The 22,191-nt window shown below is 43.0% G+C and overlaps 1 non-coding gene across 1 annotated transcript; it reads right to left on the bottom strand.

Annotated features, from left to right (window-relative positions):
* Positions 1-21,916: 21,916 nt before the first annotated feature.
* trnag-ucc (transfer RNA glycine (anticodon UCC)) lies at positions 21,917-21,988 on the bottom strand. The gene has a single exon. It is a non-coding gene; the product is annotated as a tRNA-Gly (tRNA).
* Between the last annotated feature and the right edge of the window lie 203 nt (positions 21,989-22,191).

The following is a 22,191-nucleotide window of genomic DNA, read 5'->3' as shown; positions in this document are numbered from 1 at the left end:
GCTGAAGACACTGGATTCAGTCGTGCAGCTTGAGTTCAGCTGCTTTTGTTAAACTTCTTACAATCCAGACGGACACTGCAATCAATACTGATTTTATTCTTCAACCCCTTTCATAGGACACTATAGCTGGTGGTAAGGGTGAGTGTGTGATGGGATACATATTTCTTGAATATATTCATTTCAAGAGACTAAAATGATCAGGAATAAGTAACCCAAATTTGCAAGCAATTTTAAATTCAAGCTTCCTTGATGTCCTCCCCTAAAACTGTTTGTTTTGAAAAGAACTCTTCAAACCAAAGAACAATGTGGATAATGGAGAGGCAGTATGTGATTGCTATGGTCGGGAGTGGTAATCTCTGCACTGCTGTGTGGAGTTTTCATGAGGGGTCTGTACGTTATCTTACCATAACTGCCTGCCCACCAGCAACTTACTTTCACTTTCTTGTACTCTGAATGAAGTAAAATCATGGTCACATATCGTATCAAACATACTTTTTCGAGACCGTCTTAGATTTTGAAGGCATGGTTTTCCATCTCCATCGCAGTTTAGGCTGTCACGTTTACCAGGCTTGCAATTGAACAGGCAAGTTTAGTCACTGAAATCAGCATTTGTCTGCATATACAATTGTGTGCCAGCTGCTGGAACGGCTGAAGGATCTGGATTCAGTATTACAGCACTTATTCAGCTGTTTTTTTAAAAAACTGCTCACACTGCAGAAGGATGACCGCATGTGTTGGTGATTTTTTTTGTCAAACTGACATAACTGGTTTGCAAGAAGTCAGAGCACCGGTAGGGGGAGAGGCAGAGAATGTCGGGGAGATGGAATTTTTCCTTGCAGTATAGACCAGAGAGGTCAATGGGAGGTAAAACGTTCAAGTCCCGGCTGATGAAGGGGAAACGTTTCACTGAAGAGATTTGGATGTTTTAAAGCAATGGCTTTTCCAGCAACTCTGTTTTCCTTTCTGATTTACAGCATTCGCAGTTCTTTCGGGTTTTATTTGAATGCTTTCTGTTGTTCTAGTTAAATAAGAGCATCAATCAGTAGGAACAAAGCAAGCATTAGGGATGCAAATTTAGTGTGATTGCTGTGGTCTGGTCTGCAAAGGTGTTTGTTGCACTGCTGTCACATGCTTTCAAGAGGAAGCCCCTGAACAATCTAAACAACAGCACTCCAGCAATATCCTTTCACATCTTTGATTTCTGAATCAATTATCATTTATACACAAACTGGAGCAAACTTATTTTCTGCAACTGTCCCTGGAGAAATTAGATTTCCCGGTTCTTCACATTATACGCAGCTGAAATTAGTCATGAAAGAAGACATTTTAAGCTAGGTCTTGTATGCACAATTGGCTGATGGCTGGTATAAAATTGTTGGATGCTCAGGGATTCAGTATTGTATTCTTTGATCAACTGTATTTATTAAGTAGATCAACTTCCAGAGGTAGTGGGACAATGGAAAACAGTAGGTTTTTTCTTTAAAACTTTCATAGGGGCTTTGAAAGACATCACAGGCAGAATGAGGGGAGCAGAGGATATAGGAAACCTAATTGTTCAATATATTTATTCTTTCTTCAGAGTTCAGCTATCTAAATGTTCGAATACAAATTGAAATCTGAATATTGTATGGGCAAGCAATTTTCCACTGACCACTTTTGAAGGTTTTGTATTGATGCAACAATTTTTTAAGTAAACAAAATCTCTAATCTCTCAGAAAAATGCAAACATTATAGACATATTAAAGCAACTTTGTTAATGTGACTGCCGTAGGTTGGTGTTTGTTGCATTGCTGTGGCATTACTCAGCCAGAAGCCCCTCCATAAAACTTACAGGAAGTGGCACTAATTTTCTTTCACATTGTTGTGTTCTAGATGAATCTGAATTAAGTCACACATTGGACTAAAACTTTCTTTGTGATCACTGCATTCATTACTGGAATCTCTTCTGCCTTGGAAGTGTCACGGTTTCCATATCGGCAATTAGTGTTACAGCACAAATTAAGTGATTTTAAACAAACACTTGAAAAATTCAACCATTGAAAATGCTGAAGATGGAGGATTTCAGCATTATAAACTTGTTTGTTGGATCTTTACATTGAAACTCCAATTTGTCAGTTTAATCAACCTGCCACATCCCGTACAAACAGGGATGAGTTAGATATTCAACATGAATATGTCTCATTAATGGTAACTTTAAATCCACATTCCTGCCTACCCTGAAAACCTTTCGCCATCTCTCTCTCAACAATAAACTGTTTATGTTTGCCTTTAAAATATTCCATAAATCTGCTTTAATAGCGTGGCAGAGTTTCCACATTTTGAGAGAAAACAAATCATCTGGATGTGTTTTAAATGGGCAACCACTGACATTTAGACAGCAATCCTTCATTCCCGTCTCTTCTGTCAGAGGAAACATCTTGTTTCAATTAATTCGCCTCTTCCTCTCCTAACCACAAACTGACAAAAAGCCTAGACTATCCGAATTCCCTTTGTATGGCAAGTCATTCTGTAAGTATTATTCTGGTAAGCATTCTCCGAATTGCCTCCAACGTATTTACTTCCTTCCATAAACAGGGTGACCGATAAGAGTTAGAGCATTCAAGATACAAACTCAGCAGTGCTCTCTACTTTTGTGTTTAAATTCCCCCATGATAAAAGGAAAACATTTATTCACTGTCCTAATTACGTACTGCTAGCACTTTGTGTTTCAGGTAATGTTACACTCTGATCCCACTGCATGTCAGAGCTATGGAATCTCCCTCTAACAAAACAAATTTCTTTTCTTCCAGTCAAAATGGACAACTTCACTTTTATCCACGGAAAGCTCTATTTGTCAGGCCTTTGACTACTCACTTAACCTATATTTCTCTATAGCGCCCCAATGTCCTCTGAAGTTATTTTTTAGCATTTCTTTGTCATGTCAGCTTTATATTAATTCCTTTGTGAGTCATGGACTGTGAGTCAATACTTGAAAGATTTGAGCAGATACAGATTTGTTTTTCATAGCTGCTCAAGTTATATTATCCTAACCATTCTGAACTCCGGTTAATTCTCAGTTCCAAACAAACACCGAAGTAATGAACATTCATGTAAAAAAGGCTGAACCCCTGAATATAATTAGAGTTTACCAAAATAACTATAGGATTCTTGTCAGCACCCCTCTCTCTGTCACTCTCTCTCTCTCACACACACACACACTCACTCACACACACACACCATGGATAAGGGAAAATCATGAAATGTAAGATGTCTGTAAGGCAAATGGATACTATAAACTTCCACTGTATTATGTCAACCTTTTAGCAAAACAACAATGGTTGACTCAGACCCATGGCCTGTGCCTCTTGCTTGATATGGGAGCTTAGGAACGTGGCTGACGCTCCAGACTCTTACACTTGCAAGAAGTGTGTCCAGCTGTAGCTCTTGTTTGACCGCATGACGACTCTGGATGGACACAATGTGGAGCATCTGTAATGCTGAGGATGCTGTGGATAGCACGTTTACTGAGCTGGTCACAACACAGTTTAGAATTGCTGAGGGAGACAGTGAATGGGTGACCAAAAGACAGAAAAAGAGTAAGAAGACAGTGCAGGTGTCCCCTGCCGTCATCTCGCTCCAAAACAGGTATACCGTTTTGCATGATGTTGGGGGAGATTACTTACCAGGGGAGGGCAGCAGTTGCATGGTTCATGGCATCGTGGCAGGCACTGCTGTTCAGAAGGGCGACAAAACGACTCGTAGGACCATTGTCACAGGGAATTCTCTTGTGAAGGGAGTAGATAGGCGGTTCTGTGGCCGGAATGGGACTTCTGGATGGTATGTTGCCTCACAGGTGCTCAGGTCAGGTATGCCACCGATCAGCTGCAGAGCATTCTAAAAGGGGAGGGTGAACAGCCAGTTGTCTTGGTGCTTATGTACACCAACGATATAAGTAGAAAATGAGATGAGGTCCTCAAAGAAGAATTCAGGGAGCTAGGAGAGAAGTTAAAGAGGAGGACCTCAAAGGTAGTGATCTCGGGATTACTACCAGTGCCACGTGCTAGCCAGCGTAGAAATAAAAAAAAGACAGGTTGAACACATGGCTTGAGAGATGGTGTAGAAGGGAGGGGCTCAATTTGTTGGACATTGGGACCGGTTCTGGAGCAGGTGGGACTATTACAAAATGGACGGTGTACATCTGAACCAGACTGGAACCAATGTCCTAAGTGGGTTTTTTGTTACTGCATTTGGGAATATTTAAACTAATGTGGCAGGAGACTGGGAACCAGAAGAGAAAACAAGTAGGCAGTGGTGTGGAGACCGGAGACTGTAAGAATTATGAAGATTGCATTCATAAAGGGAAGAGTAGACAGAGAGTCGATGAGCACAAAAAAAACTGGGAGCCTAAAATGCGTCTACTTTAATTCAAGGAGTGTAGTGTGAAAGGCAGATGAACTTAGGGCTTGGATTGGTGCCTGGGAGTATCATGTCATTGCAATCACAGAGGCTTAGTTGAAGGAAGGGCATGAAGATTGGCAATTAATCATCCCTGGATATAGACGCTTCAGACAGGACAGGGAGGGAAGTAAAAGGGAGGGGTGGAGTTGCATTGCTGGTCAAGGACGATATCACGGCTGTGCTAAAGGAGCACACTATGGAGGTCTTGGTTAGTGAGGCATTATGGGTGGAGCAGAGAAATTAGAAGAGTGCAGTTACACTGTTTGGGCTGTATTACAGGCCTCCCAACAGTGAGCATGTGGTAGAAGAACAAATGTATAAACAGATTTTGGAAATATGTGGAGGCAACAGGGTAGTGGTGATGAGAGATTTTAATTTTCCCAACATTGACTGGGATATACTTAGCATCAGAGGTCTGGATGGGGTGGAATTTGTAAAAAATGTCCAGGAGAGTTTTCTACTGCAGTATGTCAATAGTCCGACGAGGGAAGGGTCATATTGGACTTGGTACTGGGGAACAAGCCAGGACAGGTGGTAGAAGTTGCGGTGGGGGATTTCTTTGGGAACAGTGACCACAATTCTGTAAGTTTTAGAATACTCATGGATAAAGAAGAGAGTGGTCCTAAGGGAAGAGTACTAAACTGAGCCAAGACCAATTATATCAAAATTCGGCAGAAGCTCGGAAATGTGGAATGGACACAGCTATTTGAAGGGACGTCCTCATTTGAGACGTGGGATGCTTTGAAAGGTAGTTTAAGGATAGTGCAGGATAGGCATGTCCCGTTGAAGGCAAAGAATAGGAAGTGCAACATTCGTGAACCGTGGATGCCAGGAGAAATTCTGCGACTAGCCAAGAGGAAAGGGGAAGCATACATAAGGTCTAGGCAGCTAAGAACAGAACGGGCCCTGGAAGAATATCGGAAAAGTAGGACAAGTCTTAAATGAGGAATCAAGCGGGCTTAAACGGGTTATGAAATAACTTTAGCGAGCAGAATTAAGGAGAATCACTAAGCATTTTATTCTTATACAAGAAGCAAGAGGCTAACTAGAGAAAGGATTGGTCCACTAAAGGATAACGAAGGAAGGCTGTGTGTCGAACCTGAGAGAATGGGTGAGATTCTGAATGATTACTTTGCATCAGTGTTCACTGAGGAGAGGAACATGATGAATGCTGAGATTAGAGATAGAAGTTTGATTAGTCTTGATCATGCTGACATAAGTAGCGAAGCTGTGTTGGGTAGGCTAGTGGTTATTCAAGTGGACAAATCCCCAGGACCGGATGGGATCTATTCCAAGTTGCTGAGGGAGGCGAAAGGGGAAATAGCTGTCGCCCTGACAGATATCTTTGTGGAATCCTTAAATACAGGTGAGGTGCTGGAGGATTGGAGGGTAACTTATGTTGTCCCCCTGTACAAGAAGGGTAGTAGGAATATTCTGGGTAACCAAAGACGCGTGTGCATGATGTCAGTGGTGGGAAAGTTGCTGGAGAAGGTACTGAGGGATAGGATCTACTTATATTTAGAAAAGAATGGGTTTACAGTGATAGGCAAAATGGTTTTGTGCAGGGGAGATCGTGCCTTACCAACTTAATTGAGCTTTTTGAGGAAGTGAGCAATTTGCTAGATAAAAGAAGGGCTGTACATGTCATATACATGGACTTTAATAAGGCGTTTGATAAGATTCCCCATGGTAGACTAATGGAGAAATTGAAGTCATATGGTGTGCAGGGTATTCTAGCTAGGTGGATAAAGAACTGGTTGAGAAACCGGAGATAGAGAGGACTACTTCAAGGGAGTTTCTCGAAATGGTGAAAGGTGACCAGTGGTGATCCACAGGGGTCAGTGTTGGGGCAACTGTTGTTTGTAATATAAATAAATGATCTGGAAGAGGACACTGTTGGTATGATAAGCAAGATTGCAGATGACACGAAGATTGTTGGAGTAGCAGAAAGCATAAGGGACTGTCAGAGAATGCAGGAGGATATAGAGGGACTGGAGATTTGGGCGGAAAGTGGCAGATGGTTTTCAATGCAGACAAATGTGAGGTAATGCATGTAGGCAAGACTAATTCTAGAGCGAATTATACAATGAACGGAAGAGCCTTGAGAAAAGTTGTTGGGCAGAGAGATCTGGGAGTGCAGGTCCATTGTACCCTGAAGGTTGCTGCACAGGTGGATAGAGTAGTCAAGAAGGCATATGGTTTGCTTGCCTTCATTGGATGGCGTATTGAGTATGCGAGCTGGCAAGTCATGTTAACATTGTACAAGACATTGGTTCAGCCGCATTTTGAATTCTGTATACAGTTCTGGTCGCCACATTATCAAAAGGATATGGACGCCTTTTGGAGGGTGCAAAGAAGGTTTACGAGGATGGAAGGTGCTAGCTATGAAGAAAGGTTGAGTAGATTAGGTTTATTTTCATTAATAAAAAGGAGATTGAGTGGGGACCTGATTGAGGTTTACAAAATCGTGAAGGGTATAGACAGGGTGGATAGAGACAAGCTTTTTCCCAGGGTGAAGGATTCAATAACGAGAGGTCACGCTTTCAAGGTGAGAGGTGGAAAGATTAAGGGGGATACACGCGGCAAGTACTTCACACAGAGGGTGGTGGGCGTTTGGAAGGCGTTGCCAGCAGAGGTGGTAGAGGCAGGCACGGTAGATTCATTTAAGATGCTTGTGACCAGATGTGGTAGATGGAGAGCAGAGGGATACAGATGCTTAGGAATTGACCGACAGGTTTAGACAGTACATTTGGATCGGCTCAGACTTGGAGGCCAAAGGGCCTGTTCCTGGGCTGTAAATTTCCTTTGTTCTTTTTAGTTAACTTATACATTCCTTTTCATGTTGTATTTATTAGAAGGTGAGAGATTGGGAAGTGCTTTTGCCAAAAAAGGACCCGAATGTCCTTGGTCACACATCACGAACAGAATTCATGCAGGGCATCCATTAACCAGGACAGGAAATGAAACGTCAGCCTTCATTACAAAATGAAGCATGTGTAGGAGTTGTGGAGTGTTGTTGAGGCAGTATTTCGGCTATTGTGGACAGACTTTCTGACCTTTATAAATCAATGGTCTCCTTGTCACAGCGGCAGTGCAAAGCTGTTTTATCAGAATGATCTCTGGGGTGATGGTAAAATGAAGAGAGTGTGAAGGAATGGACTTCCATATGAAAAGAGTGTGTTTGTGGCTGTCCATATGATAGTGACCGGTGTTGCCCTCGCTCTAACTCCATCCTTGATAGTGTAGGGCTTGGTATCCTCACCTTGCACGCGGGAGTTGAGGGTGCAATTCTCTGCGGCAGAAAACCATAGAGTTTTGGAGCAGAAAGATGTGAAGCTCCGGTCCTTGGAGTTGTTGTTGGAATTTTCAGCGGAGCTGTGAAGAAGGTTTCCAGCCTTTTCCTCCCCTTTGTCGATGACATTCTCAGCGCTGCTGAAGCTCATGTGAAACGCTGCGGTCCTCTGAGTGTTATGAATTGAATTAGTTTGAATCAATTGTTTCCGCTTCCGATTGTTGAGGTTTGAGGACACAAAACCCAAGACCCATCAAGTGCAGGACAAAGTATTTGACGAGATTCCACCAAGGGACTGCACGAAACAATATATAGGAGAAAGGGGCTGACAACGTGCGAGCTGCATTCATAAAGTTCATCTAGTCCGTAAATGCCACGGACAGCTGTTCCTCATGTCGATATGCAGGACACTGAGTATCTCTGATCCCGGGAGTTGGAACTGGGATTATATGACCGTCTGCAGCACTGGTTACTTCCTTGTCTGAAGTACCTCCTGATGGAACACATGTAAAAGTATATTGCTCATTGAGAAATACATACAAAATAGTAGCCCAGAGCAGTATTTCTGTTGTGTTTCTGGTGCTGCTCTTGACATGCCCTACAACACTGTACTTATTCTGTGCTTCCTGAAGATTAAGTGAGTGCTTCTATGATCGTATTGTGGGCAGTATCTGCGTTTTAACTTCAATAATGCGCCTGTGAAGCCCAGGTCCACCAATGTCTTTTTTGTCTTTCTCTTATCATGTGCAATTACAACACAGTAAATAATCAATTAATATTGCAAGATGACTTTCAGAGGCGTGCGAAATGCCGAGATTTTAGTGATATTTATGCAATGATTAGAGATTGCCTTGATTCAGGAAATAAGGATGTAAAATGTGTTTTGTGTCGAGATAAGGAACAGTGAGAAAAGAAGTCAGCAGCAGGTGTAGTTGACAAGCCCACTCGCAGTAACCAGAGTGAGAAATAAGACGTGCAAGAAAAAGTACTGTGTGTGAGTGCTAAAAGATGGCAGTAATCATGGGTGATCTTAATTTCCCCTCTCCCACTCCCGGTTCTATTGTAAAGAATGTTTGGAGAACAATAATCAATAAAATACGTATGGCCCATAGACCAAGACAAGCCATATCTTGGTCATCGATTACTTTACAGGCGACTTAGTTTCCGTCTTTTCTTGGAAACCATCTGAACCACACTTTTATTGGGTTTGTTTCCATATTAATATTAGTCTGTCTTTTGATTATTCCCAACAAAGTGCATGACCTCACACTCACAACATGAAACTGCAAGTTTTCTCCACTCACTCATACTATCATTATCTTTTTGCAGTTTTGCACGTCCTCATCAAAATAAGCCCGCTCACTGATTGCGTATCGGCAGCAGAACTGGACACATTTCACTCTGCCACTTCCTTCAAGTCATTAAGACAGATAAATCATTGAAGCCCGATGACTGACCATTCTGGATTTCACTAATTATATGTTTTCAACTTGAAAACTGTTCAATAAACCCGATTCGGTGACTTCTTGTGAGTAGACAGTGGGCAGTTAATGCTGATGTATTACCCAACACCATGAACTCTCTCAGTGTGCAATGATCTATTATATGGCTCCTAATTGAGTGTTTGACAGAAATTCGAAAGGACTGTACCGAACAGCTCCCTTGATCAGCTCCGCTAGTCATGTTAGCAAAGAAATCTGGCAAATTGGCAAGTGTGACTTTCCTTTCAATAAATAATGTTGACTCAGTTTGAGTGCAAACATCTCTTCCTCACGTTGTGTTTTTACTCATTTTAAATGGTGTCTCGCATTTTCCAAATGACAGCAAAGACATTAGAGCAGATAGTAGCAATTTAGCCCATCAAGTCAGCTACAGCTTTCAAAGATATCTCGGCTTATTTGTATAATCCTCAACTTTACTTTTCAGCCTTATCTCCGTGGCCCTTGATTGCGGACTGACTAAATAACTGTCTATCTCAGCCTTGAATGTACCCATTCTTGACAGACCTCTGTTGGATGCATTTCCACAGACTTGCTATCCTCCAATAGAGAGAATATTTTCCTCACGTCAGTCTTACATGTTTGACCCCATCCGCTGTGATAAGGCCCACTGGTCCCACATCTTCCCAGGTGTAAATCAGAGCAGAATAAACACCCGAAGGTCGGTCTTAACTCTGCAGAGCCAGCTGTGAGTATTGGAAACATTCTCATATCTTGACATCAGATGACACAAACAGACATGAATTGCACATTAGATTTGCCAAAAGCGAATCTTCTTCAAGATCACATAGAATCATAGAGTCATAGAGATGCACAGCATGGAAACAGACACTTCGATCCAGGCTGTCCATGCTGACCAGATATCCCAACCCAATCTAGTCACACCTGCCCGCACCCGGCCCATTTCCCTCCAAACCCCTTCCATTCATTTGCCCATCAAAATGCCTCTTAAATGTTGCAATTGGACCGGCCTCCACCACATCCTCTTGCAGCGTATTCCATACACGTACCACCCTCTGCGTGAAAGCACTGCTCCATAGGTCTCTTTTATATCTTTCACCTCTAACCCTAAACCTATGCCCTCGAGTTCTGGACTCCCCGACCCCAGGAAAAAGACTTTGTCTGTTAATCCTATCCATGCCCCTCATAATTTTGTAAACCTCGAGAAGGTCACCCCTCAGACTCCGACGCAGCAGGAAAAATAGCCCCAGCCTGATCAGTCTCTCCCTGCAGCTCAGATCCTCCAATCCTGGTAACATCCTTGTAAATCTATTCTGAACTCTTTCAATATTCACAACATCTTTCAGAAAGGAAGGTCAACAAAATTGCAAGGAATATTCCAACATTGGCTGAAACAATGTCCTTTACAGCCGCAACATGACTCCCAACACCTGTACTCAGGACTCTGAGCAATAAAGGAAAGCATACCAAACGCCTTGTTCACTATTCTACCTACCTGCGACTCAACTTTCAAGGATCTACGAACCTGCATTCGAAGGTCTCCTTGTTCAGCAACACTCCCTGGGATCTTACCATTAATGGCATAAGTCCTGCTAAGATTTGCTTTCCCAAAATGCAGCACCTCACATTTATCTCAATTAACTTCCTGCTGCCACTTCTCAGCCCACTGACCCATCTGGTACAGATCCTGTTGTAATCTGAGGTAACCCTCTATAACTCAGCTGGCGATGAAAGCACTGGACCAATACAACAACGTTTTTATTTTCTCGATCCATTGCTATGTTTATTAATCTCTCTGCACATGAAAATGGATCCTTCCCATCCATTTTAATGGATTAAATTCCCTCCAGTGTGGCCCCCTTCGGCCCTACCAGTCCACACTGACCCTCTGAAGATTAACACACCCAGACTCCTTTCCCTGTGAGTAATGTACCAAACACTATGGGCAATTTACCACGGCAAATTCACCTGACGAACACATGTTTGGACTGTGGAAGAAAGCCCACGCAGACAGGGGGAGAATGTGCAAACATCACACAGACAGTGGCCCGACGTTGGAAGCAAACTTGGGACCATGGTGATGCGAGGCAGCAGTGCTAGTTGCTGAGCCACAATTATCTCTCATCAACGCATGTAATTCAACTTGATCTCCCAGCATCCTACTCCGTTCTGAACCAAGAGAGGGGGACAACGAATACTGGGGTCAGGCTGCGGACAGGGCAAGCCAAATCCTCGTATTTCAGGTTGGAAACATTCATTTCATAAGATGAATTAAGCACGGGAGTTAAATCTGTAGTCGTGTCTGAGTGGGAAAGGTGATGGTTTAGATATCCATTGGGAATCCGCACGCAGTTTCGAATTCGTTTTCACTGATTTCCGAAAGGACGATTTCGCGCTCAAACCTGAAAAAAGAACATTCTCAATAAACCATGCCAGTTGTTCGATTTGATTTTGTAACCTCGAGTTCTTATTCAGAACTGTATCACTGTCAAAACCTTGACCGTTTCTCTTCCCACGGATACTGCTGGACACATCGAGTTTCTGCAGTATTCTCTGAATGTACGAAGCAAAAGTGCAACATTACATTCGAATCCGTTAATCACAGTCCTCTATGTACTGACCCTGGTCGGTGGCAAGTTTTCTTCCTATTCGTCAAAGCGCCCATCCCCACCGCTCCCTCCCACATCATTATAAACAGCCGCAGGAAATCTCAGGTTCACCTTCTTCGCTCCAAAGTGAAACTTACCAGCCTCTTGACTCTCTCCTCATAAAGGGAATTCTCATCCCCAGATATTAGGCGCAAGACAGAGGATAGTGAAGAGATTTTGGGAAAATATTGACATTTGAGAGCGGAACAATGTTAAGGAGGCAAAACATGGAAACCAGTCTCCAGCTTTGTGGATCTTCAGAAACTTTTTGGGAAGTGGAATCGGAGGCCAATGAGCAAGGGTGAACTGTCGGACTGAGCAGAAACTGTCAGGACAGCTTCCCCCTCTTTAAGGGGACGGGACATTAACTCTGATGTTCTCGGGACACGAACTGATCTGAGACATTGAAAGATTTCTCGTTTTTGTATATGAGGACTCCAGGACATTGAAAAAGCTCGGGCCAGACAAATACTGAGAGGCTCGAACTCAGACTGTCAGGGTGTGAGAGAGAGTCTTCCCAATGACATGCGTTCGCCTGCAGTGAGTGAGATCAGACTGTTCCTATGTCTCCATAATGAGCGTCCCAGGCTTTATTTTGGAAAAATTACATCTGATAGAGGACAGTTGTCATTCTGGGAAGGGCAGACTGAAGTTGAGATTCAGTAACCGCCTACTTTGGAGGATCGTGCGATGTGCTGGATTGCACGTGACAGCGCATTAGTCTGTTGAATGAAAGATAGCTGATTCAAGAGCCCCCAGGGCGACAGCGATTACTGCCCTTAATGCATCTGTTTGCTTTGCTGCACTGTTTCGATTTCTAATGAGGTTAACAGGTATTCTCCAAATGGAAACAATATCGTGTGAATACCCACAATGACATTTCCCATTGCTGTCAAGATTAATGTCAAGAACTGTGACTTGTGGGAATCTGAAACCAAAAAGAAACTGCTGCAGAAACGAACCAATTTGGAAGTACCTGTGGGAGAAAACACAGCGCTGATGACGTTCTGAAACATTGCCTGTTAATGTCTCTCCAGAAATGCTGCTAGACCTGCTGAGGTTCTCTTGCAAGTTCTGTTTTTATTTTAACTGAATGCTCATTTCATCCATCAGGATGATGCAGCCAGCCTCACCACGCACCGACATTTTACACGTTTGGAAGCTGCGAAATGATGGATTCAAACAAACCCAATAATTATTTGCTCTTCCTCAGCTCCACAAGGAAAGAGACCTGTGAAGTGAATTGCACAGTATCATCCTTTCGTCCTGGATGAGTGGTTAAGGCAATGGAATTGAAATTCATATGGCTTTAATCATGCAGCCTCGAATCCTACTGATGGTGATGGAGAAATGCCAATAATTGTGAAGGGAAATTGCTCCCTGACTTCGACTGGAAGAGTCAGCTTAAAAACAAAAACGGGCAAATTGGGCATGGTGGGAATCTGCAACCCACTGCCTGTCAGGGTGCAGCAAGCAGAAATTTCTAGAGAAATTTGAGACGCATTGAGGTGTACACTTCTACCACCAACTGCGTTTGAAGCTGTGAGCCAACTGTTGGAAAATGAGACGAGAACAGTCAGGGACTTGTGTTCGACTGGTGCAAACCTGTTCAGCTGAAGTGCATTTTCTCTGCTGCAGAAATCTTTGACATGCTGCGGTGAGGTGGTCGGAGAAACTGGCGGATGAGAAGCACGTTAAACTGGTCTCATCCTGACTTCTCTCCTGCTCTCGGGGGATTTGTCTGTCTGTCCACCTGTGTGGATGAAAATGAGGATGATTTCCTCAGGGCGATTACCATACAGTGTGACCACGTCAAAGTTCAGTCCTATGATTGTGTCATTTAAAGCACAGGGAGTATCTCATTGAAATTTACCCTGGAAACATCAGAACATGTAAGATTAAGTGCCTCATGCCGGAAACTGCGACTAGAGTAGATGAATATCCGGTCTCCCGCACTGCAGATAGGCGGAAAGGCCTTTCCCACGCTGAAAGAAATGGAAGAAAGAAGGAAATTGATGGGCAACTAAAATGATCACAAATGAAAAAATAAAAGGGGATTCATTAAGAAAACATACAGCACCATATTTCAATTTCCCTGCAAGTCTAGTGGTAAGGATTCAGTACTCTTACTGCTGTGGCAATGGGAGATTTCCTCTGACCGGTTATCTTGTTGACAGCCTTCCCAAAGCAGGGAATGTTGTATGGTGCTGGCAATTGATGGAGTTTTGTCACAAACAGAATTCAGACTGGCGTAAAACAAATAAGTGTGAATCCTGGAAATCTGAATCAACAACAGGAATTGACAGACAAATTCAGCCGGCCTGACAGCACCCGTGGAGACAAAGAGATTTAATGTTTCATATCGACAGAATCAGGTTACCTGTGCATTTTATTGTTTTAATTCCTGGGTAATTGCCAGTTTCACTTCACGAGTCAGCATACATATCAGAATCTCTCATTAGCTGACAAACGTCATCTGTAAAATGAAAAATGTCATATCGGCTGTAATGCTGTTGCTGTTCTCCTGAGTTGGTGAAAGGCTGGCCTTACTGGGCGGCACGGTGACACAGTGGTTAGCACTGCTGCCTCGCAGCGCCAGAGACCCGGGTTCAATTCCCGCCTCAGGCGACTGACTGTGTGGAGTTTACACGTTCTCCCCGTGTCTGCGTGGGTTTGCTCCGGTTTCCTCCCACAGTCCAAAGATGTGCAGGTCAGGTGAATTGGCCATGCTAAATTGCCTGTAGTGTTAGGTAAGGGGTAAATGTAGGGGTATGGGTGGGTTACGCTTCGGCGTGTCGTTGTGGACATGATGGGCCGAAGGGCCTGTTTCCACACTGTAAAGTCATCTCATCTAATCTACTCATTACCTTTATCTTCTCCTTTCTGTCCATGAGCAACAACGTTGAATGGAGAGCTTCTGTTTTCAGTGTCTACCTTCGTATGCTTATGTATTTGTCTCCCTTTATCTCTCTGTACCATCTCACTCTCTTCTACATTTTCCCACTCTCTGTCTGTTAATATCCCTCAATTTCTATTCCTACTCTTGGAAAAGTCTGAAATTCAGTGACAGTATGAGAGTATACCTGTTTTGTGGCTTTCTCCCACTCCCGCCGAACTCGCCTCACCCCCCACCGCCCCGGCCAGAGTGTGTAGAACTGGGCTCACAGTCTCCAGGTAATATCTCTGGCACTGAGGTCTGAGGTCAGGTGACATTTCTTCACTCAAAATATGAGCATTTATAATTGTAATTAGAATTCCTAACCGACCAGAAGAAAAGCAGTTTCTCTCCAATTATAGGATTTCAATGACGTCATTGCAGTTTGCCTAAAATTAATGAATGGTGACAGCAAACAATGAGAGCTGTCATCTCGCAATGGATGCGTTATTACCACAACATTTCCTGGCAAGTCTGCTGTGTCTCCTGCCTCACTTCATTATTTAAAAAAAGACTTGCTGTGACAGCAAGAGACTAAAAGTAGAAGCGATTGAGAAATCATTGTTGAACAGTGTACAGAATCTCGGCGTTGGACTCATGGGTCCACAGCAGACGGCAGGGCTTGGTCTCATCAAATAACAACGGGCTGAGCTCAAACACAAGAAGCATGCTGAGCCCTCACTGTCGCGATATTGGATCAACAACACGGTTTTTACAATAAGTTTATGCAATGTACTTTCAATGTACGGAACATTTCAGAGCATTTGACACCATTCCCGCCTGGTTATTACCAGATGCTTTAACTGACAAAGCCACATACGGTGTTCTTCAAATCCATCGGTGCATTTAATTAACTATTTGATCACAGTAACTCGGACTTACTTGCAGTAATAAAGCTGCTCGATGAGAATATATATCAACCTGCGCTTATGCAGGAAAGAACAGGTCACAGCTGGTCTTCCTTCACGGAAAATGCACCGAAAGGGGCAGTCTCTTCTTGCTTTGCTTTCAAACTATTGCCTTCACCTCTGTAATCTGACAGGATAAAGAGGATGCGTTCATCCTCTCGGGGCCGACAAAACGCGTGAATATGCACAGAGGGAATCTCATACCAAAAGATCAGGGTAATTGTGGTGAATTTACCAGGAGTGGTGTGTGAGTCGGTGTTAACAGTGGGTAGTAAGGGCTAACCCATTAGCACTGACATTGAGCCTTGCACCAACAGCACCTGACTCACTTCTTGCCTCACGTCTCCCAGTCATCATTGACTTTCAGTGTATCCTACTCCCCCTTCGAACCTTCTCACTTGTTCCCGAATACTTTCGGGTTTCCACTTCGAAATTGCAGCCGTTTGAAACGAATTTCTGGAGTATGCACGTCACTCTTTGGGCCCAGCTTCACTGCCCATCCATAATTACTCCAGAGCTTGCGATAGTAATTTACTTTACAGAATCATGGGAGTACTCAGCACAGAGATGCATGCCTGATGTCGCTAGGGAATTCCAAGAATTAAAACAAACGACATTGAAGGAACAGTGAGATGTTTCAGCTGAGAAAGGCGAGATTCTTAGAGGCGATTTGCAATGACAGGTGTCTCGTGTATCTGCCGCAATGATCCTTCCAGTTGGAGGCAATCAATCACTGGATTGATTCTGGCAGGTCCGCGTCTGTGCTCTGTGTGGAAGCAGGAAATAGTTTTCATTCAGATAAACCAAAAGAAGATAAATAAATCTTTATTTCCTGAATGCTAATTGGATCCAGGTCTGTGCAATTCAAACTCAGACTCTGAAGCAGGGATTCCACTGATGCTGACAATAACCCTTGACCTAACATGTCCACACGTTTGTGCCTATTTTCTTTCTCCCCACATTTTGGAGCACCAGACCTTGCCGTGAGTGGTTAAGGAGCTAACTACTCCCTCGCAGAAACACAACTGCGGCCAGAGACCCATATATTTGTCCCGCAGCGGGTATTTGCTTTGCTCCAAACAGACCGGGTTTGCTGTGTGGGACTGAAACTGTGTTCGATCACACACAGACACGGTGTATCAGCTGCCAGCAGATGTGGAGAAGGTTGGGGCGGATTCAGACACATTCTGGGAAATAGACTGGATCCGGAATTCAGGGGAGCTTAGTGTCACAGACAGAAGGCTGGAGAATTGGATTGGATTGGGAAAGATATCAGCCATGATCGAATTTTCGGGAAGACTGGTCCCTGGCCATCCGGAACCTAAGGAAATAGAAACAGAGTTTTTTTTTCAGTTCGAAGTCCTCCGGTCATAACTGGGTGAGGTGAGAGATGGAGGACGTCTGATGTAAGTTTAGAGACTGGGAAAATGTTTGGAGAATAAGTAATAAAAGAGGATCTGAGTATGAAGTTGGAAGTCAGGAGATATTCAATAAAAAGGAAGGGTGCGTAAGGCAGAGGGAGATGGACATGGAGAAAGAAATGTCACTGGTCTTGATGTCTTAACTCTATTTTCCTTTCCAAGCTTCTACCAGACCTGCTGAGATTTTCCAGCAATTTCTTTTGTTTGTACTGAAACAGAAGATGGGAGTGAGTTCCTGGATCAACCAGCTCTCTCTGTTCTGTGGGCGTTTGAATTCCCCGTTCGACCAGATCACATCTCAGCCACACGAAAACCTCACTATCCTGCCCCACCCTACCCCTGTTACTGACAATAAACTGTTCATTACGTAAACCTATGTGCATGCAACAGCATCATTTTCCGTGTGAATTGGGAAAAAGTTTAGGGAGAGTTTCATTCGGTTTCATTCAGAGCATTCTAAATCAGTTACTTTTATTTCAGCACTATTTGATATGGAGCCGTCACTCTCAATCCCCCGAGCATGTGGCCATTTGCATTCCACGTCTCTGGATATTTTGGTTGGTGCATGGTTGGAATGGAACCTCACGTTTTGAGAGGGACAATGTTTATCGTATATTCGGCTCAACTGATAAACTTGTCTCTGGCACCTCCGGTACAGTGGAAACAATTTTCACTCAGAAACCAACACATGATCAAAAACAGTGGTAAAAATATGTCAACAAAATCTGCAACAGCGAGTGAATGCGCTCTTGTGTGGGGTTGCAACATTGCAAATTGAATGGAGAGCTGTGAACCTATTAACAGATAAAAGTGTCGCTACATGAAACTGCATCTGCCAAGACTTCTCCACTCACTCACACTATCGATATCTGTTTGTAAAATTCCACGTCGTTATCACAATATGCTCACAATATATTGTGTATCGCTGCATTTCACTCTGCAACTTCCTCCAAGTCATTCGGTCAGATAAAACATTAAATCCGATGACTGAACAATCTGGATTTCACTAAATATATCTTTCCAACTTGAAAACTGCTCATTAATCTCGATTCGGTGATTTCTCTTAAATAGACAACGGACAGACAATGCTGCTTTATTACCCAACACCAAGAACTCCTTTTCTTGTGCAATGGACTTTTACATAGCCCCTTATTGATTGCTTGCTAAAATTCAAATGAACTTTACTGAGCATCGTCCTTCACCAAGTCTGCAGGTCATGCTACCAAAGAAATCTGTCAGATTGTCATCGTGTGATTTTCCTTTTAAAAATGATGTTGACTCAGTTTGACTGTACTCATCTCTTCTAAACTTTCTGCTTTTCTTAATTTGCAATGGTGGTTCACATTTTCGAAATGACAACAACGACATTAGAGCAGATGGAAGCAATTTAACCCATCAAGTCAGCGACAAGTTTCAATGAGATCACGGCTGATTTGGTTCATCCTCAAATCCCTTTTCGGCCTCATTTCTATGGCCCTAGATTCCCGAAGTGACCAAATGTCTATCTTTCTCAGCCTTGCATGCATGCAGCCTTGACAACCCTCTGTTGCAAAAAAACTTCACAGATTTGCTCCCCTCTGCAAGAGGAAATATCCTCCACACCTAAGTCTTACATAATTGACCCCTTCCGTTGTGAGGAGGTCTTCTGGTGCCACATTATCCCAGGTGTATATCAGAGCAGAAAAAATACCCTCAAGCTCGGTCTGCACTGTCCAGTGCCATCTCTGAGTGTTTGCAGCATTGTCTTTTTTGACTTTTGAATGAACAAATAGACCTGAATCTTCTTCAAAAACACTTCTTTGGCTGTAATTTCGCTGGCAGTATGGTGCGCTAGAAAGTCGAGTGCTTGATCACAAATATATCACTCTCAAAATGTTATCTCTGTTTCTCTGCCAAATTTACCGCTAGATCCGTCGGTTTTCTGCAGTATTCTGTAAATTTATTGTGCACAAGTGCTGCATTTTATTAAATTCCTTCAATCACAGTCCTCTGGACACTGATCCTGTTCAGTGACAATATTTCCTCCTGCTCGTCAATGTACCAATCCCCACCGCTCCCTCCCCTATCAAGATAAACAGCTGCAGAACATCTTCAGTTAACTCTCTTGGCTCCAATGAAAACCTCGGGAATCTCTCCAAATGCCAGGAAATCTCGACCCTGGACATGGTGCAAGGCAGAGGAGGGTTAAAGAGATTTTGGGAAAATATTATCAATTGGCAGGTGGAAAAAATGTTCATGAGGCAAACCATATAACCCAGTCTCCAGCATTGTGAATCCTCAGAAACTCCGTAAGAAGTGAAATCCAAGGAGAATGAAGAAGTGTGAACTGCCCGAATGAGTAGAGACAGTCTAGACAGATTCCCCTTCTTTAAGAGGACAGACCATTAACTTTGATGTTCTCGGGACATGAACTGATCTGAGACATTGAAATAATTCTCGTTCCCCTACATGACAAATACAAACCTCATCTAGACTCCGGGACAACGAAATATCTCGGGACCACACAAGGGACTAGGAGGCTTGAAGGGAGGTGGTCCCAGTTGGAGGAGAGCTGGTGCTCAGTGACATGGGTGTGTCTGTCGTGGATGGGATAAGACTGTTCCCATGCCTCCATAATGAGTGCTCCAGACGTTATTCTGGAAAAATTAAAATGATAAGAGGACACTTCTCGGTCTGGGAAGGACAGACTGAAGTCCGGTCAAGGTTTTAAGTTGGAAGTTTCAGCGCATTAGACCGTTAAATGAAAGGCTAGTGGTTCAAGACCTTCAAAGGCGACAGCGATCGTTGTTGTTAAAGCATCTGTTTTCTCTGCTGCAGGGTTTCTTGTTTCTAATGGGAGCAGGAAAATGTTCCTCAAACGGAAAATTTCCGTGTGAAGAACCACAAAGAACTTTCTGCAATGGTTTAAAGGTTAATGTAATGAACTGTGGCCTCTGGGAATCTGAAACAAAATCAGAAACTGCTGACAAAACTATCTGGTTTGGCAGAACCTGTGGGAGATTATTGAGTTCTGATGAAGTTGTTAAATATTGTCCACGATTCTCTCTGCATGTATGCTGCCAGCCCTGCTGAGGTTTGTCGTGGAAAAAGTATCGAAAATCACCAGGAGACAGTGTTCTTTAAGAAGTGGGTCTGTTATTTGCAAACGAAAACCGTGACACCGAGAAAGCAGATTCTCGAATGCTCTCGAACTTCATTGTCCATGGTTTTTTTATAAATGTTTCCCACGCTTTGTTTGCTTATCAGCATGTCTAAATATATTAATCATAGTACCTCACACTCGCTACACAATAAGCCATTGATGTTAGTTCCCATCATCTCTTTAATTGGTCTTTCTACTTAATGTTATTCTCATGTCATGGTTAGATATTTAATGTCACCCTACGCAACAATGGTAATTCTTTCCAGACCCTACTTCATATTTTCCCGATATCATAATTAGTTATTTATTGTCAATAATCTCAATTAGGCGGACTCTATTAACTATTAATTTGATACTTAATGTCATGTTCCAAATATTTATGTTCCCAATCGAGTCATAATGATACTTAACAGGAAGCCTAACTTTACTAACTGTAATCTAATCTCACCATCGAGAACTTTCAGCGTCAACCTTTCTTTGCTAATTGGTGTGAGAGAATTCCACTATTCTCATCTCATCCTGCATTCTACAGACCCCTTGCAACAGATCGCCAGTGGGGTTCATGCTTTAAGCCTTCCCTTGCTTTCATGCTTTAAAGCATCCCTTACTTTCATGCTCTTTATTTTCCATAACAACATTCCTGACACTGGATTTACTGAGGGTGAAGGGTCAGGAATCAGAGCGGACTGTCCCTGTAGTTCTGCTCCCGACTCTCCACCTCCCGTTCTTTTAGTAACCTCTCAGTCTCCTGGGAATTGCATTGTTGCCAATTTTGTCGGATTCCAGTCCTTTAACCTTGGCTGAGCAGACAGTCGATGGTCTGAGGAAACGTATCATTCCCAAACCTCTCATGTCCGAGGTAATAACAATTAATAACTATGTCTGTGCATCCTCCTCTAATCTGTGAAAATCATTGTTGCGGACTGTAGTAACATTTATTGACCGAAATTGAGGAGGTTTTGAACCAGGTCAAACTCCTATGAGTTAAGAAGATGGTCCAGATCCCTTTTTCTTTTCTCCTGAAGGCAAATGTACGGCAATGCAATTCAATTGGTGAAACTTCCAGGCTTGAACTGAAACATAATTTACTTTCACTATCGTTGTATCACAAACAAAATACAAAGTGTGGACTAACCCAACTCTATTGGAAAACTTAACGAAATGAAACATCATTTAACTACGAAACAGTCAATGTTCGAATATAGTAACATTGCATAAACCACATAAAAATGGTCTTCCTGCTACCGGAATGATATTGTGAAACTTGAATGGAATAGGAAAAGGTATAATGTAATGTTTGTAATTCTTAAGCTTCCAAATGGTTTTGAGGTGAGAATGTATTTTAACCTTGAAGAAATTTGACGCATTTAAATCTCCTTCCTGTCCACGATAGAAGCTGTTGGATCTGTTCCGAATTTCCAGCGGCTTCTGTAATTATTTAAGGTTTCTGACGATAGCAATCTCTCACTTTTCGAACAAAACAAAACGAACCTTATATTGTGAACAATATTCAACTAAGCAATGGGCAGCAGAGAGGAAAGCTTTCGAGCAACGCTGCCCGGATTGTCACGGCAATTAACAGGAACCATGGCCATGAAAACCCGAAAGCAACCTGACAAATCCATTTCGCCACAGAATGCAACGTTGGTGCTCAAGACTTTTCCTTGCAAAACCGCAACGGCCGGGAATCGAATCCAGGTCAACTGCTTGGAAGGCAGCTATGCTCACCACTGCACCACCACCGCTCTAGCAGCTAGTCCGCCCCTTTTCCCAAACACACATAACAAGGCCGTCATAGTCACCAGCTGAACTGGGGCTGAAAGCAAAACAAAACATTGCTTGTAAAACATCAACAGGTCTGAAAACATCAGAATCAGAAGCCTTCAGTCCTTAAGAGCAATCACTGGATCCAAAAGGTTCACTCCCCACAAATGCTGCCGGACCTGCT

This window comes from Chiloscyllium plagiosum, unplaced genomic scaffold, assembly GCF_037043375.1.
Source record: "Chiloscyllium plagiosum isolate Xiang-an unplaced genomic scaffold, Cpla_swu_hap1 HiC_scaffold_42, whole genome shotgun sequence".
Classification (NCBI taxonomy): domain Eukaryota; kingdom Metazoa; phylum Chordata; class Chondrichthyes; order Orectolobiformes; family Hemiscylliidae; genus Chiloscyllium; species Chiloscyllium plagiosum.
The sequence above is the reverse complement of the archived record's forward strand: the minus strand, read 5'-3'. Positions and strand labels throughout refer to the sequence as shown.